Raw genomic sequence first — 17277 nt, 5'->3', positions numbered from 1 at the left:
AAGCCTCTGGGACAGGAGGTCTGGCTGGCTCAGGTGCTCAGGAGAGGCTGTTCCAGAGCTCTGCTGTCAGAGGCTGTTGAGCATTTTGGGGCAAAAGCACTGTGTTCTACTTCTCTCTGAATTTCCCAGGAAGTAGCTCATGATTTAAAATCCTGAACTTATTTATTGAAGCAGTGAGCAGAGCTGACACCCAGGGAAGGCTCTCTGGACTCAGCAGCAGCTCCTTCCCTCCTTGCTCCCTGCCTGCTGGGACTCCAAAGCTGTGACACATTGCTTTTTCCTTCTTTTTAAAGGTTTCTCACGCAGGGGCAGAAAAAGCTTCTTTCCTTTAGCCCTGACCATTTTCATGGGGCAAGCACACACATTTTTACACTGTTCCACTCCCACCAATGGCTTCTTTAAAATTGTTGGATGTCAATTAATTTGGCACAGATTTCAAATGGAGATGTGTGGAGCAATGTGGCTCCTGCCTTGGTTTGACAAGGTTACCTGAGGGTAATGTGGTAAATATTTGTCATCCATTAGCAGATTATGAGGATGGTGCATCGTGCTGCTGCCTGGCATTGTGGGGTGATGGAGAGCAGGAGAAGATTGTTAATTTAAGAGGATAAGGAACCAACTCTAATCTGGCTGATGGGGGAGACAGAGCCCCCAGTAGCATCTGACTTGTGCACGAATTTGTGTTTCTATTAACACTAATTATTCAGTAAAAAAAGAAGATCTCTTTAGGTTTTCCACCCTTTTCTTATCTTCTTCTCTGTTTCTGGTTCTCATTTTCTCTTCCTGGGATTCCCTTAATTTTTTGTTTATCCTAGCTCCATAAAAACAGCACAGAATGTTAGAAACACCATGGACTGCATCAGTGTTTGATCCATGTGCTCCTTTGCCTCCCCTCATGCAGCCTCACCTCTCTGTTGAGACCAAAGGAGTATTTTTTGCTCATTCTGTGTTGGCCCTTCATCATTACTTTAATAAAAAATATTAACAATATAAATCATAAAACTATTTATACCAGTTAAGTATAGAGTACTCTAATTCTGTGCAGCCATTCTGTGCCTTTCCTACAAAAAGCAGGATTCAACCTCTTTCTGTGTAAAATGATACTGAGTCATAACTAGCTTATAATATTGCTGTATTATACTGTAGTTGTAGTCCTGATCACCACAGCTTTTATCAGTTTTACTGGGTGGGTTTCATTCCTACTATAAAAAAACACAGTAATTTTTAATAGTGGTAGGTGGAGGCAGAGGAATATGACTCATAAAACACTTCTGATGGACTTGGCTGTACAAAACTGGGACTCTAGTCTTCCTTGCCTGTCTTCTGTAGGAATTAAATTCTCAATCTCTCCATGCTTTCAGTCATCTCTCCTCTGTGTTTGGTTGGTCAGAGAAACGTCTCTGCCAAGAAGCAGCCAAGGGCTTTCTGGGCACCCCTAAAATTGGGGTGTGCTTTGGGTCAGGAAGGCACTTCTGAAGCAAAACTCTTGGTTCTCTCCACTTACAGGGGTTGGAACCAGGTGATTTTTAAGGTCCCTTCCAACCCAAACCATTCTGTGATTCTATGATTTTTGGTTTGCTTTCACATCTCTGAGAGTCTGACCTAAATTCCTTTAAAACCAAGTGAAAAGCAAAATGTTCCTCAGGCATGTGGCTGCAGCCACTGAGGGGCATTTAGACCATGGGACTCATCTGGAGGAAAAATCCCCTGAGCTGTGGCTGGTGTGGGTGTCAGGTTTGGAAGTCTGGCTGTGCAGCTCCTCTCCCCCTGCTCTGCATTCCTGGGAATGCAAACGTGGCCCTTTGGGATGGGGACATCACCTCCTGGGCTTGCACCAGGACAGGAGACTGATGGGGACATCTAGATGGCTCTGGGAGTAGCTCATGCCCTGATTTGGTGCATTTTGGGGCACAGGACTCTTTCCAAGGAAGATTTTTGGCCAGAAGATGTTTCTAGCTCTCTGCTGTGGGCTGGTTTGGAGTTCACTCCTGCTTGGCTGTCAGGGAGCTTTCCCAGCGGGGAGAAAAGTGGCCTCAGAGCCAAGTGCAGCCATCAAGCACTGCATAGCCTCTGCCAGGCTTGTGGCACCTTCTGCAAGGTTTGGCTCCACCATTCCTGGCTCATGCAGCAGTTTTGGGGTGGTTGTTTCTGTGCTGCTCCACCCTGGCTCACCCATGGCCGTGCAGACAGACACACTCAGTCACTCCCTTCCCTTCCTTGCTGCCCAGAGTCACCCAAGGATGCTTGGAGAGCATTGCTGGTGAAGACCCTGCAGCAATGAGGCTCCAGTTTGGGGGAACTTCTGTGCATTTAATTAAGAAATGCTGCTCATACAGAACTGACTGCACGAACCTAATTTACTGCCATGGTTGTCTGTCTGTCCAGCCTTTTGTCTCTCTCTGCATCCTACACAATTCCATTGGATCTTATTACCCCAGCTAGGTAGATTCTTGCTTGGCTGAGCCGAGATCAAAAAGTAATTTTTCTTTTTGCAACAGCTGATTAGAAATTCATTTATTTTCACATTAGACATTTGACCAATATCTCCTTCCCCCCAACTCCAGCAATTTAGCTCCATTTGTGTAGTCTGCATAATGGAAGACAGTGAGCCTGTTAGAGAAACGTGGCCCAGGGCAAAAATTAAATGCAGAATCATGTATCAGAAATGAGATGTATTTACTATTGTTTTTGAAAATTAATGGTGCATTTTTAGTTTTTATAATGTAATTTAATGATGCAATTCATCTAATAAAAACCCACATTTTAACTCAGTCCTACAGACTTACTGGGGCAGGACAAAATGTACCTTTCAGATGTAAGATTTTTAAAAAACCCTTTGGGCTCTTTTTTTTCCTTGCACGCAAAAAAAGAGAAACTCTTTGCGTGCTTTGGCTAACAGCTGGGATATCAGCAGGAGTCCAATAAAAAGGACATTTTTCTTTCTAAATATTGGTGTTTGTGCAGCATACAATAATATTATAAATGCAGCAGTGGGTTTGAAGTACAATGCTGCAGCTGATTATAGAAAACCATATGGTGCTGGCATGTTAAACTGATACAGATTGAACACGGGCTGTAGCTTTAAATGCCACGGCCCAGAGATTGTGCTAAACTAGAATAAATATACTATGCAGTGTCAATATAGGGAGCTGTCACTTTCGGCAGCAAGAGGCAAACTGTGTCAAAATAACATGAACTGATTGAAGACAAACCCACAAAAGTCAGCACTGAGCACATGCTCCTTCCCAGGAGTGGGTCGTGGGTGGGGGGAAGTCTTTGCCCACTTTTCAGAGCATTATTTGCCTTAAGCAGTTCTGACTCAAGGGATTGGGGAGCCCCAGGTGTCCTGGCTGGGTGTTTCCCTGGCAGGGACAGATTGCAAAGCACAGCTCAGTTGAAGGGAAATGCCCATAGCTCTGGTTTGGTGTGTGTTTATAACATTAAAGCCCCCTTGTTGTTTTTTGTCATGGTTTTCATCTGCTTTGCAGTGTTTTTGGATTGCATTTGCTTTTGTAAATTGAGCATGGGGATATTTCAGTGGATTTTAAAACCTCCTGGATGTCCTGTTCTGTAACTGGGACAAGCCAGGTAAAGGGATGCTCCTTGCTCCCTCCACTGCTGATTGCCTGCTCTGGGATCAGGGTGATCCTGAAAGCAGAGCTGACCAGGACACAGAAAGCTGAGGTTTTTGCCTTAATCGCTGAGCTGGAGGGACAGGGAGCACTGAGGCTGACTTTTTCCCTGGGAATAAAGATTTATAGTCAGCCTCAACTGATCATGATATTTCCCTCTTATTTTATTAAAGGTGCCCCTAGAAAGTGCATTTAGGCTTGATTTCCAGCTTTAAAATATGCCCTTCTCTGCTTTTGCAAAACCTTCTTTTACAGAGAGAACTCAAAGTTGTAGCTAAACCTACACTAATCCTGTTTTAAGATAACTTCCTTCCTACGTTAAAAATGTACATTTACCAGAAAGAGTTAAACTTAAGTGCATCCAATCTGACACTGAAGCAGACTTTGGTACAAAGCTGCAGAAGGAGGAGAAGTCTATTCATTTGTGGGTGAATTAACATCCATTTTTCTTTGTTTCCTGGCTCTGGTGCATGATTTCCCAGAGGACACGAGGAGACAGCTCCCGTGACGAGTATGAGGGGAGAGCTCTCGCAAGCCCTGGCATGGTGCTCTGTGGGGGATGCCCTTGGCTGTTTCTGGGAGGTTTGGTAAAAGGAAATGTGAACTGCTTTGGGGTCTGACAAGGACCCCACTGCTCAAGGTGCTGGTCATTTTGTAGGCACAGAGATTAAATATTCTGGGTGAATTAGTGTTTGGGCAGATTTCGCTGAAACCCAGGATAAGCTGCTTTTTTTCCTTCCCCTTTTGGCCCATCTCTGTTCTCACATGTTGTGTAGTCCAAGTTTTGGACCCATGGATGGATTTTGAACTGTCCCAGCCAACACATCCACACTCCTGCTCTCCCCAGCCAGCCTTGAGCACACAGTCTCTGCTCAGGAGAACCTGTTCTTACACTTTCCAGACATAAGATACAACCCTGGAGAGATGAGCATGGCAGGAGCAAACCCTAAAGCCAAAGCTCTGGCCCTCCACAAGGTTTCTGGTGACTATTTGCATGCTGAAACTCAGCCTGCAGTGAGCAAAGTGTGAGGTTGAAGGGTGCCTCTTCAGCCCTATGACTGTGTTTGAGCAGTGATAGAGGTGGAAAGATTTGTCCTTGTGCAAACAAGCTAAACAATATAGAGATACATGTCCATGTGATAAAGGCTACAGATTATTTTTAATTTTTATTCTTATTTTTAAATGGCATTGGCTGGTAACTTTTTGACCACTGTCTTATTCATAGCCTTATTCCCTGTGGCTGGGTTAATCCCAGCACTGGATTTCCAGCTGGACAAGAAGCTGGTTCCTGCAACACTGGTGTCCTGTCATGCCTGGTGGCTTCACAGCCCCTGAACTTCACTCTGCTTCCTTGATGCAAGGTGCCAGATGCAGCTGGGACTAATTCAGTCTTGGCTACCTGGTAGCAGAGCCCAGGCTGTGAATACTTTATGTGTACTGTGGATTTTTATGTCACCTGTATTGGATTTAAAATCTAGTGAGACAGAGTCTGATTTGCTGTGGCAAATCCTATATAGTGCTTGATATTGGGAAATCAGTGGTGCTTATGAATTTAAGCTGGGAATAACACTTGTGTTTTACAGATGGATGGTCTCTGCCTCAAAGGGGCTGCAGAGTAGATAATGTGAAATATTTGATGTAAGGAATATCTCGTGTTGATCTATTCAGTAAAGAGGTGGATCACTGTTTGTGTTTGACCTCTAGGTGTATTTTTATGTGGTGAAAGAAACTAAAAAGAGTTTATTGAGTGTTAGAATTTTTTTTGCTGCTGTGGCTTGGTGTTGGGTTTAGCAAATAAAACTGCTCAGGACAGAAATCCAAAAGGGAGCAGGTTGGAGTCAGAGGAATGTTACACAGAGAGGGAGGTACTCACCTGGGGAGACAGAGGTAGATGATAAAATAAACACATTTCTTACAGCTGAAAGAATTCATTGACTTTTACCGTGGTGTCCTGGTTTCAGGTGGGAGAGAGTCAATTTCCTGTGTAGTATCTGGTACAGAGCTGGGTTTTGGGTTCAGGATGAGAACAATGTCGGTGGCTCAGCTGTTGCTGAGTGATGCTTGCACTGACTAAAGGACTTTTCAGCATCTTGTGCTGCCCTGGCAGTAAGGGACACAGGCTGGGCAGGTGGCCCCAAGTGGCCAAAGTGGCTTTGTGGTCAGTCTATAAACTGGGGCTTGGTGGCCAGGGGGCAGCAGCCACAGCTCAGGGGCTGTCTGGGATCAGTCAGGGAGTGGTGAGCAATTGCACTGTGGAGCACCTGTTTGTATATTCTTTTATTATTATTTTCTCTTCTTTGTGCTGTTAATCTGTCTTTGTGTCTACCCTCAAGTTTTAGCTTTATTCTGATTCTCTTCCCCATCCCACTGGGAGGAGTGAGGAGCAGCAGTTGGGTGTTTTGCTGCTTGCCCAGTTTAACCACAACATGAGGTGTGTAGAAACAGCTTATAGGATTAAAAAAAAAAATAAAAAATTTTAAAGTTAAGCTAAATTGCTGGAGGTCCCATTAACTGGTTCAGGTTTTTTATCAATAATTTGGCAGTGGGTTTCCAAAAAAGCATGGCATAGTTTTTCAATGAGAAGCCCAAGTGCCTGGGAGGTGATGTTATGGTGTGAATTACTGTGTGCAGTGGCTGTCAGCTGTCCCTGTCAGCACTTTCACAGATGTCATCATGTGCAGTGAATGCTGTGGCTGCAGCCATTTAAGTTCACTGTGGTGTTGGTTTTAGGGAAAACACCACAAATTAACAGCTCAAGGAAATCCAGGAGTCCTCTGAGAATGGTTTGCAGCCCAGATGAACTGGTCACAGCCCAAGCTTCTGAGTGTCACCTTTGGTTTCTGGAAAATCCCCTTTTCTGTAATTATCCAGGGCACAAGAGCTCAGATCCCATGCTCATGTCCAGTCAGTTCTCTTGGCTCTGAGCTCCTTTTGCTGAGCCCCAGCACAGCTTTGCTCTCACCTGTGTCTCCCCAGAATGCTACAAGCCCCAGGATGAGATTTGGGGTGATTCCTGAAGCGTGGGTTCAGCCAGCAACCACCTGCTCCCTGCTCTGCTGTGTGTGCCTGGCCTTCCCTTCCTCCAGACTGGAAGCTTTTCCCAGTTCTAAAGACTGCCTTGTCCTTGCTTTTGTTTTGCTTCTTTTTAAATGCCCTTCTTGCTAATCTGTTTTGAAGGGAGTGAAGGCAGCTGGTGCCTCAGCTGGGGGAGCTGGAGCCCACAGAGCCCACTTTGGCTGCAGTGAGAGTGTTCCTGGCCACCAGCACCTACTGCAACCTCTGCTGCACCCTGCAGATGGTACTGTTTGACCATTTTGCAGCCACCCACCGCAGATTTAGGGGAATTTTACAGCCCAGCACAGGCACATGCACAGACCCAGCAGCACTGCCTGCTCTTGGTGGGTGCAAGGGCAGAAAGTGTGTCTTACCCACGGGATACCAAATTTTTGGGTGGTTTTGGGAAGGTCAGGCAGCTGGGATGGTGCCAGCATGCTGTGTAAGTGGGAGTTTGTAGGTAGAACCCTCAGCAGGGGATGCCCAGTGTTAATGTAGGACCCTGAGGTGGTGGGCAGGAACTTTACTTTGAGGGAATTTAATAGCTTTATCTGGGTGGATGGCCAGAGTTTTTGTGGGATTTAATCAACTCATCAGCTGAAGCTGCAGTGCTGCTGGGCTGGAGGAAAGCAGCTCTGGGCATTCAGGGGATGATGTTGGTTTCCTCTGAACAGCTGGTGCAGGGGTCAGAAGGCTGAGGGAGGGTGGGGAGCTGATTTGGTGCTGCTGCTTAGGTTTTTGTGCCATGAAACTTGGTGGTTTGCTTGTCCACCAGCCTGCATTAGAGGCACTGTGCTAGCCCTGGAGCCACTCCTGCCCTACAAAGCAGTGGGAAGAGCACATTTTCCAGGCTTGGACACATTTACACCCACCCCAGCAGTCTCATGTGTCCTCTGCAGTTCTCCTCTGCTCTGGGAAAATTGCTGTTCAGAGCCAGTGGGGCTCAGCTCACTGCTGGGCTGTGCTTTCCCTTTCCTCTGCACATATCTGCACTTCAGTCCCAAAATCCCAGTGCTTCTTTAAAGTCAATGAGGTGGGAAATCACCTCTCTTTCACCTTTTCCCTTCAGACCTGGTCTGCAGTGCTCCTCCAGCCCTGAGCAGAGGGCAGCTATTCAAGGCTGAATTTAGCTATAACCCGGAGAAGGAGGTGTTTGTCTTTCCCATGAGGTGCTCTCCCAGCTGACACACCCCTGATCCCCCCAGCTCCTGGGGAGCCCTACAGCACCATTTGCTGCTCAGGGTGAGCCCAAAGCAGGTGCAGACAGCAGCCCAGCACCGAGCCCATGGCTCACCCCATGTCAGAGCAGTGTGCAGTCCATGTGTGCCACATGAGGGCTTGGGAAAAAGGGCCAGAAACAGGTACCCCTGTGTCTGGCTGGAGTTCATCTGGCTTTTGATTTCCTCACAGGCTCGATTGTGGATGAGGTGTCAAGAGCTTTGAACTTCCCCAGGCTCTGGAGGCTTTAGGTCTTGGTCTGCAGCTCTGGTTTGGTGTAAGGGCTGTGCCACGTGCCCTCTCCGGTGTGAATCACTCCCATATGGAGCAACACAGGAATTCTGGCTGGTTTCAGAGGGATCTTCTCACAGACCTATTGCTGCTTCTGTCTTGTTGCCAGGCAGTTCATGTTTAAGCTTTCATCAGATCAATTTTCTTCCTTTGAAAGGCAAGTAGCCGGTTAACCCGTGTGCGAGGGAAATGGAAAACACTGCTCTGCCTCTCCCCAATGTGCTGTGCAGGTGTAAAGGGGCTTAGGAAAAGTGATAAAAGCAATTAGTCATGTGTGGGATTGAAGGAGGAACAGCATCCAGCTCAGGGGTTTGTCTGGGTTTGCTGTGAGATGGAGTTTTGTGAAGGATGGGCAGGCAAGCAAATGTTGCACTGAGTAAACTTTAAAGGTTTCTGCTGGTTTTAGAGCTTCATTTCTCCTGTATGGATTTCTCATCCTCATCCTGTTTCAAGGAGGTGAATATGGGGAAAGAAGGGTGGAGAAATGAAGAATGATCCTTTTGCCCGTGGGGAGTAGCTGGGTCCCAGCTCTGGAGAGAGGAGTTTGGTGTGGGCTCTGGAAGCAGGACAGGACTCAGAAGGAGTTTCCCCTCCATCACTGCTCCTGCAGGCAACTCCCACTTTGTGTCCAAAGCCCTCCTTGACTGTGGCTCTCAATTTCTCTCCCCTGACCACTCGCTGCTCAGAAAATCCCCATGGAATAGAGCAGCTCAAAGACAACAGCAGCACCAGATAAATCATTCCTCCCCCACTTCTCCCCTCCCCCAAATGGCTAAAGTGTCTTTATAATTTAAAAAACACAAAAAAACCTCCCCCACACTAAAATAGCTGGACTGAGAGAGACAGTCAGAAAGCAAAGGAAAAGGAGAGATTTAGGCAGCAAGCCACAAATAAGCACCATCAATCATGGTGCAGTCAAAAATGTACATGTGTTGGTACCTGCTAGTTATTGGCAGTGCTCAAGAAGTCTCCTGAGTGCAATCTTCAGGGCTCCTTAGATAAATAAATAAATAAATAAAATTCCATGTTCCTCTGAAAAACTGCTTGTCAGCACTGGAATGGCAGGTGCATTAACTCCCTGAGAACCAGATTATGCCCTGCCTGGCAAAAAAATGCAAACACAGAGAAATAAGGTGTCAGTCAGCTCCTGTATCCTCTCAGGTTATTTTGATGGGAAGTATTTGGAAACATAAATACAGCCTGTTGTATAAATGAGTTAAGGGAAAAAGAGAGATACTGATATATACATGCTCTAGTTATCCTATTTACATGTTTACCCCAAATTTACATCTGTCTGACATAGGATTTGTTTGGTTTTTTTTTTTCCCACACTTCACAAGGGTAGCTGAAAAGCTCAGATTTATTTAGCTTCCTCTCCCTCCCATGACCATCCCAAGCCTTGGCAAATGCCATCCTGGTGCCACCTGCCTGCTCACCCCTTAGCTATTCTGTCTTCTAGCTCTGAAATATTTCCTCCAAAAATAAAATCCCTCTCTGAGAGCTCCTGTCTTTCCCCTTAGATCAGTACTGCACTCTCCCTTCTCTCAGCTTTGCTTTTATTCCCCTTAACTGTGGCCTTCAAGTTGCTGGCCTTGGCTTTTCTGCACAGATCCTCTAACCTCTCCCACCCTGCTGCTCCTCCCTGCTCATTTTCATACACTGTGTCCTTTCCAAGACAGGAAAGTGACATTATTGCCAGTGGAAGTCCTGAAGGAGCTAAGTCCTGTCCCAGGATGAGTAAAGGTTGCACTGCCTAGTGCCAGAAGACAAATGGGTTTGGGGAAATGGTCATTAGCCCTTCCCTGAACTTGACAATGTGTTTCCTATGATTCCTGTCCCATGTAGGAAGAGCTGATTATTTTTAGCTGTGGGTGAGCCAGCTGCTCCTAGGCCACCCTCCAGCCCTCCCAAGGACAGCAGAGATGTCTGCAGGCTCCAGCTCAGCCCTTGGCAGGATGGTGGAAGTGAGGAGGGATGAATTCCTGCTGTACCTGCAGGGAAACACCTCCTCATCTGCATGTGCTTCACCACACCCTGCAGGATGGCTTCCTCTGCTCCAGCACCTGGATTTGATTTATTAACCCTCTAGATGAGTCTGCTCTGCCTCTCAGGGTCTTATTCTTGCTTTCACCACGACCAGTGCAGGTAATAAATGTTAGAGGAGAGATTTCACTGCCAACCAAGTTCTTGTAGTCCATCACTACCTTTCTTTCCTGAGTTTTTCCACAGAGAGTCCCAGGTTTAGCTCAATTCAGATGACCTGGGCTCTATCCCTGCCAGCCCCAGCACTGTCCTGGGCTGTGAGTGAGCTGTGGCTGCAGCAGGGCTGGCTTTGTCCACTGATGGTGACCCTGGGTGGCAACTGGACCAATTTCAAACAGGGATAGCATTTGCCAAGGATTGGGAAGAGTAATGGGAGGGAGAGGAAGTTAAATCAATGTAAACTTTTCAGTATCTTTGTGGAGTATGAAAAAAAAAGCAAATCTTACGTCAGACAGATGTAAATTTGGGATATGATGTAAATAAGATAAACAGGCTGTATTTATGTTTCACAATACTTCCCATCAAAATAACCTGAGAAGATACAGGAGCTGACTGACACCTTATTTCTCTGGAGGCACCACACACTTTGTTTCACTGCAGATTCATGGAGCCTTTTATTCTCCATGTGTTTTGATAGGATGCACAGACTTGGTGCTGCCTGGTTTGTCTCGTAATGGAGATATTTCTAAAATAACTCACTTCTGGTTTTTTTTTTGTTTTTTTTTTTCCTTGATCTTAAATTAAGGAGGTTTCAAAGATTTAGGATTTGTATTCAGGGATGGCCCTTGATTGGGCTGAACAGAGTGGAGACATGAATTTTGAGTGTGGTTTCCTGTGGGAAACACATCAATAACCTCCTGAGGAGGGTCCTGCTTCAGAGTGAGGTAAATTGGAATTTTACCTGTTGCCAATTCAGAATTAAGAAATCCAGAAACACATTACAAAAATCTACAGGAGCAGTCTGGTTGGCTTTAGCTGTGTCTGAGTAAAGTCTAAGCATCTCCAATGCAGCAAAGCTCAATGTTGTCATATTCAAACAGCCCCATTCCATGACAGGGCTGGGAGTTTTACTCCATCAGACAAAAGAAGGTGTGCCTTCTTAATTCTCATTCCCCTTTTCTCATATCTCTTATTTTTCCCATACCACCTGTAACTTGACCCTGGAGCCTTAGCTGGATGAAGAAGCTGCAGGTGGGAGGCAGAGGAGAGAGTGGATCCTGTGCTATCCCTGTAGGAACTCAGCTCTTGTGCAGGCAAATGGCATAAACAGCAAATAATAAATGTAGAAAATAACTGCAGGGTGCAGGATGCAGGAGGTCTGGCCCGAATATCTCCTCCCCACTCCCCTTTTTATTTTTATTTTTTTCTGGGATTAAGGAGGGTGTTTGTGGGAAGAGCAGTAATGGTGATAAGCAGTTTCCCTGGGGAGCTGTGTGGTCCCTCTGCTCTGCTCTGTGCCCTTCTCCAGCCCAACAACTTTCCCTTCCAGACCACAGGTTTATTTCATTTAGGTCCTACTGCTGGCAATGGTTTTGCAATGGGCTGTGGGTTAGGAAAAAGCAGAGGATTTTTCCTTAAACGAGGAAAGGAGATGACATTGCACAGCAAAATAGAGGGAAAAATATTTTGTTGGCTGAATTTCTTCTCTGCCTTGCTTCTGTGTGTGATGCCAGCAAAAGAAATTGCATTTTGGAGTGATTTAATAGCAAAATTACTTTTATTTTTAATTCTTTTTCCTGCCTCAGAGCAGAAAAACCACAAGATGGAGCTCTGGGGCTTTCCATTGCAGCTGGGTTTGAGTCACGGTAAAAAGCCATTTGGAGACCTTGAAATTATGGGGTTTATTATTTTTTTCACTCAGTTTAATTTTTACATTCATTTTAAAATTGTAAATCTTATAGATGTTATAATTATAAAATGTAATTTATTGTTGCTGGTCGAAGTTATTTACTTTTCCTTTTGAAACTCAGAACTTTTATTATTTTACGATTGTTACAGGGAAACATTTTCCCCTTTTCTGGGAGGCTTAAGCCCAGAGACACTGTTAGACCACAGCATTCTTCTCACTGACATCCTGCCTGTGCTGGGGAAGCTCTCCAACCTGCCCAGCTCTATATGCAAATATTCCTTTGTGTGTAAGGGAATAAATGATGTTTTGAAGTGCTCCTCTTGCCTTGTGATCAATGAGCACCGAGCTGGTGAAATTTAAACCTGAGCAGTGAATTAGGAGAATTCGGTTCTTTAATAAAAACAAAAAGCATTTTAGATCCTAAATTATATAGAACTTCTAAAGAAACAAAAGTAGTTAATATTATGTGTGATGTAATGTGTTTTCTTCCTTCTTTTTTTCTCTTTATTTTTCTCTCCCTCTTTCTTTTTCCCTTCAAAAGGTTGAGCTCTCTCCTTCAATATTCTTCTTTTCCAAGTGAACTGGTGCTAAGGATGTCAGATCTTTTCAGCTCTGCCTTCTGTTATGACAGGGACTAAGTGTTTAATTATGATGTTGCATAGACAGGGTGATTCTTTTGACTTGCTGGAGTTTGGTTGTAATAGCTACACACACATGTAGTTAAAAGTGACAAAAAATTAATTTCTCTAATATATTTATACACTCCAGCTTGCATTGAGAGCACAATGAGATTCTGGTAGCCAGTAGCCTCCTGAAATATTGTTAATTACTCAACCAACACAAGCAAACATTTTAGAAAACGCTTATGGACCACAGCAGGGCTGGGTTGTGCGATATCACTGACTGAAAATCTGCTTCCCTCCTTTGCAGAAGTTAACATTTTTATTAGAAATTTGACCCACTCTGCAGAGCCTTGCAGAGGAATGAGTCTGTGGTGTGAGACTGAGCATGGTTGATGAGCTCTGGACGTGGCAAAGCTTCTGCTCCACAGTGCTGGGAACTTTCTGAGGAGTTGAATTCACTCACACCAAGGATAAATTCTGCCCAAGGTAGAGCTGCCCACATCCTGAATAATTCATTAGGAGGGTTTATGCCCCCTCTCTTTGCGAACTGTCTGAGCAGCCTGGTTTTTGTATGTGCTCCTCTATTCATTACGTGCTGGGCTCTTTGTGATTGATCCTTTTTCTCTGGATTTTTGACCTGTTCCTCCAGCCTGACTGAGGGATGGATCACTCAGTGGTGCTTTTGACAAGACTGATGCAACATAGATTTTTGTGTCCTAAATCAGATTTCTCAAACTGGTGATTCTTAAAAATATTCGTGCCAGGAGGCTCTTGTGTCAAAAGTCACCAAAACTGGTGAAAGGAAGGCGTGAGAGCATTGCTTGTTTCAGTTCGATTTGCTAACTCAAGGAAATAGTGGATTTATTTTTTTTACTGGGCACTTAGCTGTGGGCATTATTTCTTTTTATAACTCCAATAGCTGCCTGAAAGGACTTGGAAACACACCAATTGCTTTTTTTTTTATATATATATATATTTTTTTAAGTGTTAGGAAAAGAATTTGAAGGTCTGCCTGCGCCTTGGGTCATTAATAGAGATAATTGTCGGTGGTGGACAAGGCTGCAGCTTCCTGAGTGGGGAGCAAAAGAAAAACGAGGTGTCACTTTGCTCAAACCTTTTCAGTTCCTCTGTAAAACATTACTCCTTAAATAGAACTGCTGCTCTCACACCCTGCTCTGCTTCCCCTGCAGCCTATAAAAAACATCAATTTGGCCAAACGCGCTGAGCGGATTGCACGGAGCATCTTCTAAACGCCTTCACTTTGAGACTCTCACTGCACTTCTGGCTCTCTAGCATCTACTATTCCACTTTTACACATGGAATTGAAACCTCTTTCCCTCTCCCCTGGGTCCCTGAGGTGCTCAGGAGCATTTTCCCTGCTGTGGTGTTCCCCAGCTCCCTCTGGCAGCTGCACCATCCCTGCTCCTCCTGCCCCTTTCCCGGTGGGTGCAAAGCTGACAGCACTGAAACAGCAATTCCTCAGGGCTGGAAAAGCTGCACAAACCTCGGCACAAGCCAGCCCAGCCCTTAGGATGGGAATAACAGGCACTTTCCAAGTTCTTAAAAAAAAAAAAAAAAAAAAAATGACAGCCGGGGCAGGAATCTGATGGATGTCTTAATTTATTTATCTCTGGCGTTTTGATCAAGTGCCGTGCTGATGGGGAGGGATATGTTTGCAATTAAAGCCAATGACTTAACTGTAATCCTTTCTTTTCCCCCCATCTTTGAAAAGAAAACGTGCCTTTCAAAGGAATCCGAGAGAAAAAGAACTTTGGAATTTTCAATAGCACAGAACTGCTTTTGGAAAGGAAAATCTGTGGAACTAAGAGCAGCTCTTTTGTAAGTAGCTGTAAAGGAATAAGAAAATTAAGATATTCCTCCTCTCTTTTTCTTTTCCCAGTCATCAAACAATTTGATTACAAAAAGAGACTTTAGAATTATTAAAACATAGGAAAAGAAATCCTGCTAAATGTAATAATTATAATGTAGAAATTTTAATCTGCTCTTAGGAAATGTTATCTCTTCTTTGTACTTAACAATTTAAAGTTCTCGTTTATGAGGTTTCACAACATTCATTACGATATTTTGGCAATTAATTTGTTACTCCTTTTTAAGATGAGGATTATTAATTATACTCCTATTCAGAGGTCTTAGTAAAGCTTTAAGTTAACACTTCCTAATAGACATTTAATGCTGATTCAATAAGAAAATTATTGTGTTATAAACAAATATCAATCGATTATTAAACACATTTATTTTGGATTTACAGCAATTCCATAGATATGATAGCTATTAAACATCAATGGAAAGACTTTCATTAATAAACTGATTTATTTACCGTGGCATAAGTGTCCTGTTCAATCTAAATTAAATATCTCTTTGGGCTCCTCAGCCTGTAGTGTTACCAAAAGGCAGCTTCGTGTTTGAACGCTGCACAAAAAGCATTTCTAGTTCAGATCTGCAAGACGCAATCTCAAAAATAATCAATCTGTATAAAAAAGACTTTGGTTACTGCTAGATAACTAATTATACAGAGACAGCCTTTGTGCATGTCTGTATGAGATATTCTTTGTTATTCTCTTTCTTCTGAACTTTGATGCTGTTTAAAAATAAATTTAATTACCCAATGGTTATTTACACTGCATTTATTTCTTCCATCTAGAATTCTTTTTAAATTTAAAACCTGAAGGTCACTATCATTTTAGAGCAGTTTATTATTCATGGACATTGCAAAATTTCCAGAGAGAAAAAATTGCTTTATTTTAAAATTGGAGAGCAAGAAAAGAATTGTGAGATTGGCTGCACTGGGCATGATCCTGTGCTACATTATCCTGACAGTTTTGCTAAATAAAAATTGCACGGTTAGGCCAAAGATTTTTCTTCATGAATAACATAAATTTAAACACTATCATCTAAAGAAACTGTGTACATATGATGTACATAGATATCCTATCTTTTAATAAATACCTTTTTTCTAAGGGTTTTCCCACATGATTTTATAGGGCTTTTCTGGTAAATTCACATGAGTAAAATTACTCTGTGCACAGGCATGGCAGGGACATGATTAATGTCCAGTTTAATTTTTATTTATATTTACATATTAATGCATTTATTACAGATATACATATTGATACAATTATACACGTGTATATTTATTTATACTTATTTCATGATCTAGGGAAGCTTATATTTATTACATTGCTGATTTTCAGAGGGTTTAAAATATTTTCTCCTATTGCAATAACTCAGTTATATGCACAGACTGCCTTAGGAAGAGCAGCCAAGGTTTGCTGCACAGGTGTCCCAGGTAAGGCTGCCGAGTTCAGGACTTTGCTGCCACATTTCATTTGGGGTCTTTGAGCTAAAGCTGAGAAATTGGGGATTTCCTGCCATAGGAAACCCTGAATTTGGCTCCTGCAGGTAGCAAGTCTCCTCCTCACTGACCTGCAGAAGGGCAGTGTGAGATGTTTTTCCTCTCAAGCAGCAGAAGTGGCCAGGAGTGGTGGAGCAGCAGAGCTTCAATCAGGTGTTCAGTGTTAGGAGTTTTGTACTGTTGGGATTTTTGTTTTTTGAGGCTGCAGATAAACACACATTTCTGGCCTATTCACCAACTGCTCTGGAAAATCTATCAGCAAAAAGCCACTGTCAGAGGATGCTGGTGTGGGGCTCAGGTGATGAGAGAGAGAGGATGTTTTGTCTCAGGCAGGTTTCCAGTGTTGGACAAAAATGCAACAAAATGTGAATAGGGGCTGAGGGTCTCTTCTGCCCCTCACTTGTACAAAGGGCTCAGCAAAGGCAGTGACAACTTTGCCCAACAGCAAAAGTGGAGCTGAGCTCCTGATTTAATGATCTCCCCCCTGCCCCTGGACATTTGGGTGTTTGTGCATCAATTCCAGCTGAGTGTCTGTGGATCAGGGTTTGCAGCTGTGCTCTACGTGGGATTTCCTGGGGGAAGTGATTTGAGCCCCCTGGACCTGTTGCTGCTTTGGATCTGTCAGACCTGTCCTGCAGGTGAAATGTCTTCTCCTGCACTATCCCATAATGGGCCTTTTCTTCCCTCAGTGATAACAAACCTTGCTAAGAGCTTTTTAATATTTAGGGAGAGATGAGGGTTAAAGTGAAAATGAGTTAGGTGCAAAGCTCCTTCTTTCCTCTCCAAAGAAGCATCACATACAGAGCTCTCTGCTTTCAATTAACACTTAAAATTAAGTCAAATAATCAACTTACAAATGAAGAATTGACAGATATGTAAGTTGTGATGGGAAATGCCTCTCTGGGTAAGTTGCTGTGGGTGGTATAAACAGGTCTGGAGCCAAAGGCAGAGATTTCCATGTGTCTGGAAAAGCTGGAATCAGGCAGAAATACCTTCCTTGCTGCAATGTTCTGGCTCTGCAGTGTGATTCCTACAGGGCAGTGTGAGCTGTTACTGACAGGGATTTTGTGCTGATACCACGTCTGACAGCTCTGCTTTTTGCAGGGCATCAAAATTTCTTTCCCATCCATTTCCTGTATCTTCAGTATTACTGCCTTTAAATCACTTTTCCTTTAATTGGCTCAGGAGAGGGGG

General features: G+C 43.9%; 1 long non-coding RNA gene across 2 annotated transcripts in view; it reads left to right on the top strand.

The window, feature by feature from the left end:
- LOC146428813 (uncharacterized) overlaps window positions 1-17277 on the top strand; it is a 73751-nt gene that overhangs the window by 16870 nt on the left and 39604 nt on the right. For both annotated transcript variants that reach the window (XR_014855989.1, XR_014855988.1), the window contains exon 2: window positions 14443-14549. This is a non-coding gene — a long non-coding RNA (uncharacterized LOC146428813). The remainder of the gene's footprint in view (window positions 1-14442; window positions 14550-17277) is intronic.

This window comes from Lichenostomus cassidix, chromosome 20 (assembly GCF_008360975.1).
Source record: "Lichenostomus cassidix isolate B80296 chromosome 20, HeHo_3.0, whole genome shotgun sequence".
Taxonomy (NCBI): Eukaryota; Metazoa; Chordata; class Aves; order Passeriformes; family Meliphagidae; genus Lichenostomus; species Lichenostomus cassidix.
Note: the sequence above shows the minus strand (reverse complement) of the source record. Positions and strands in the feature narration are given on the sequence as shown.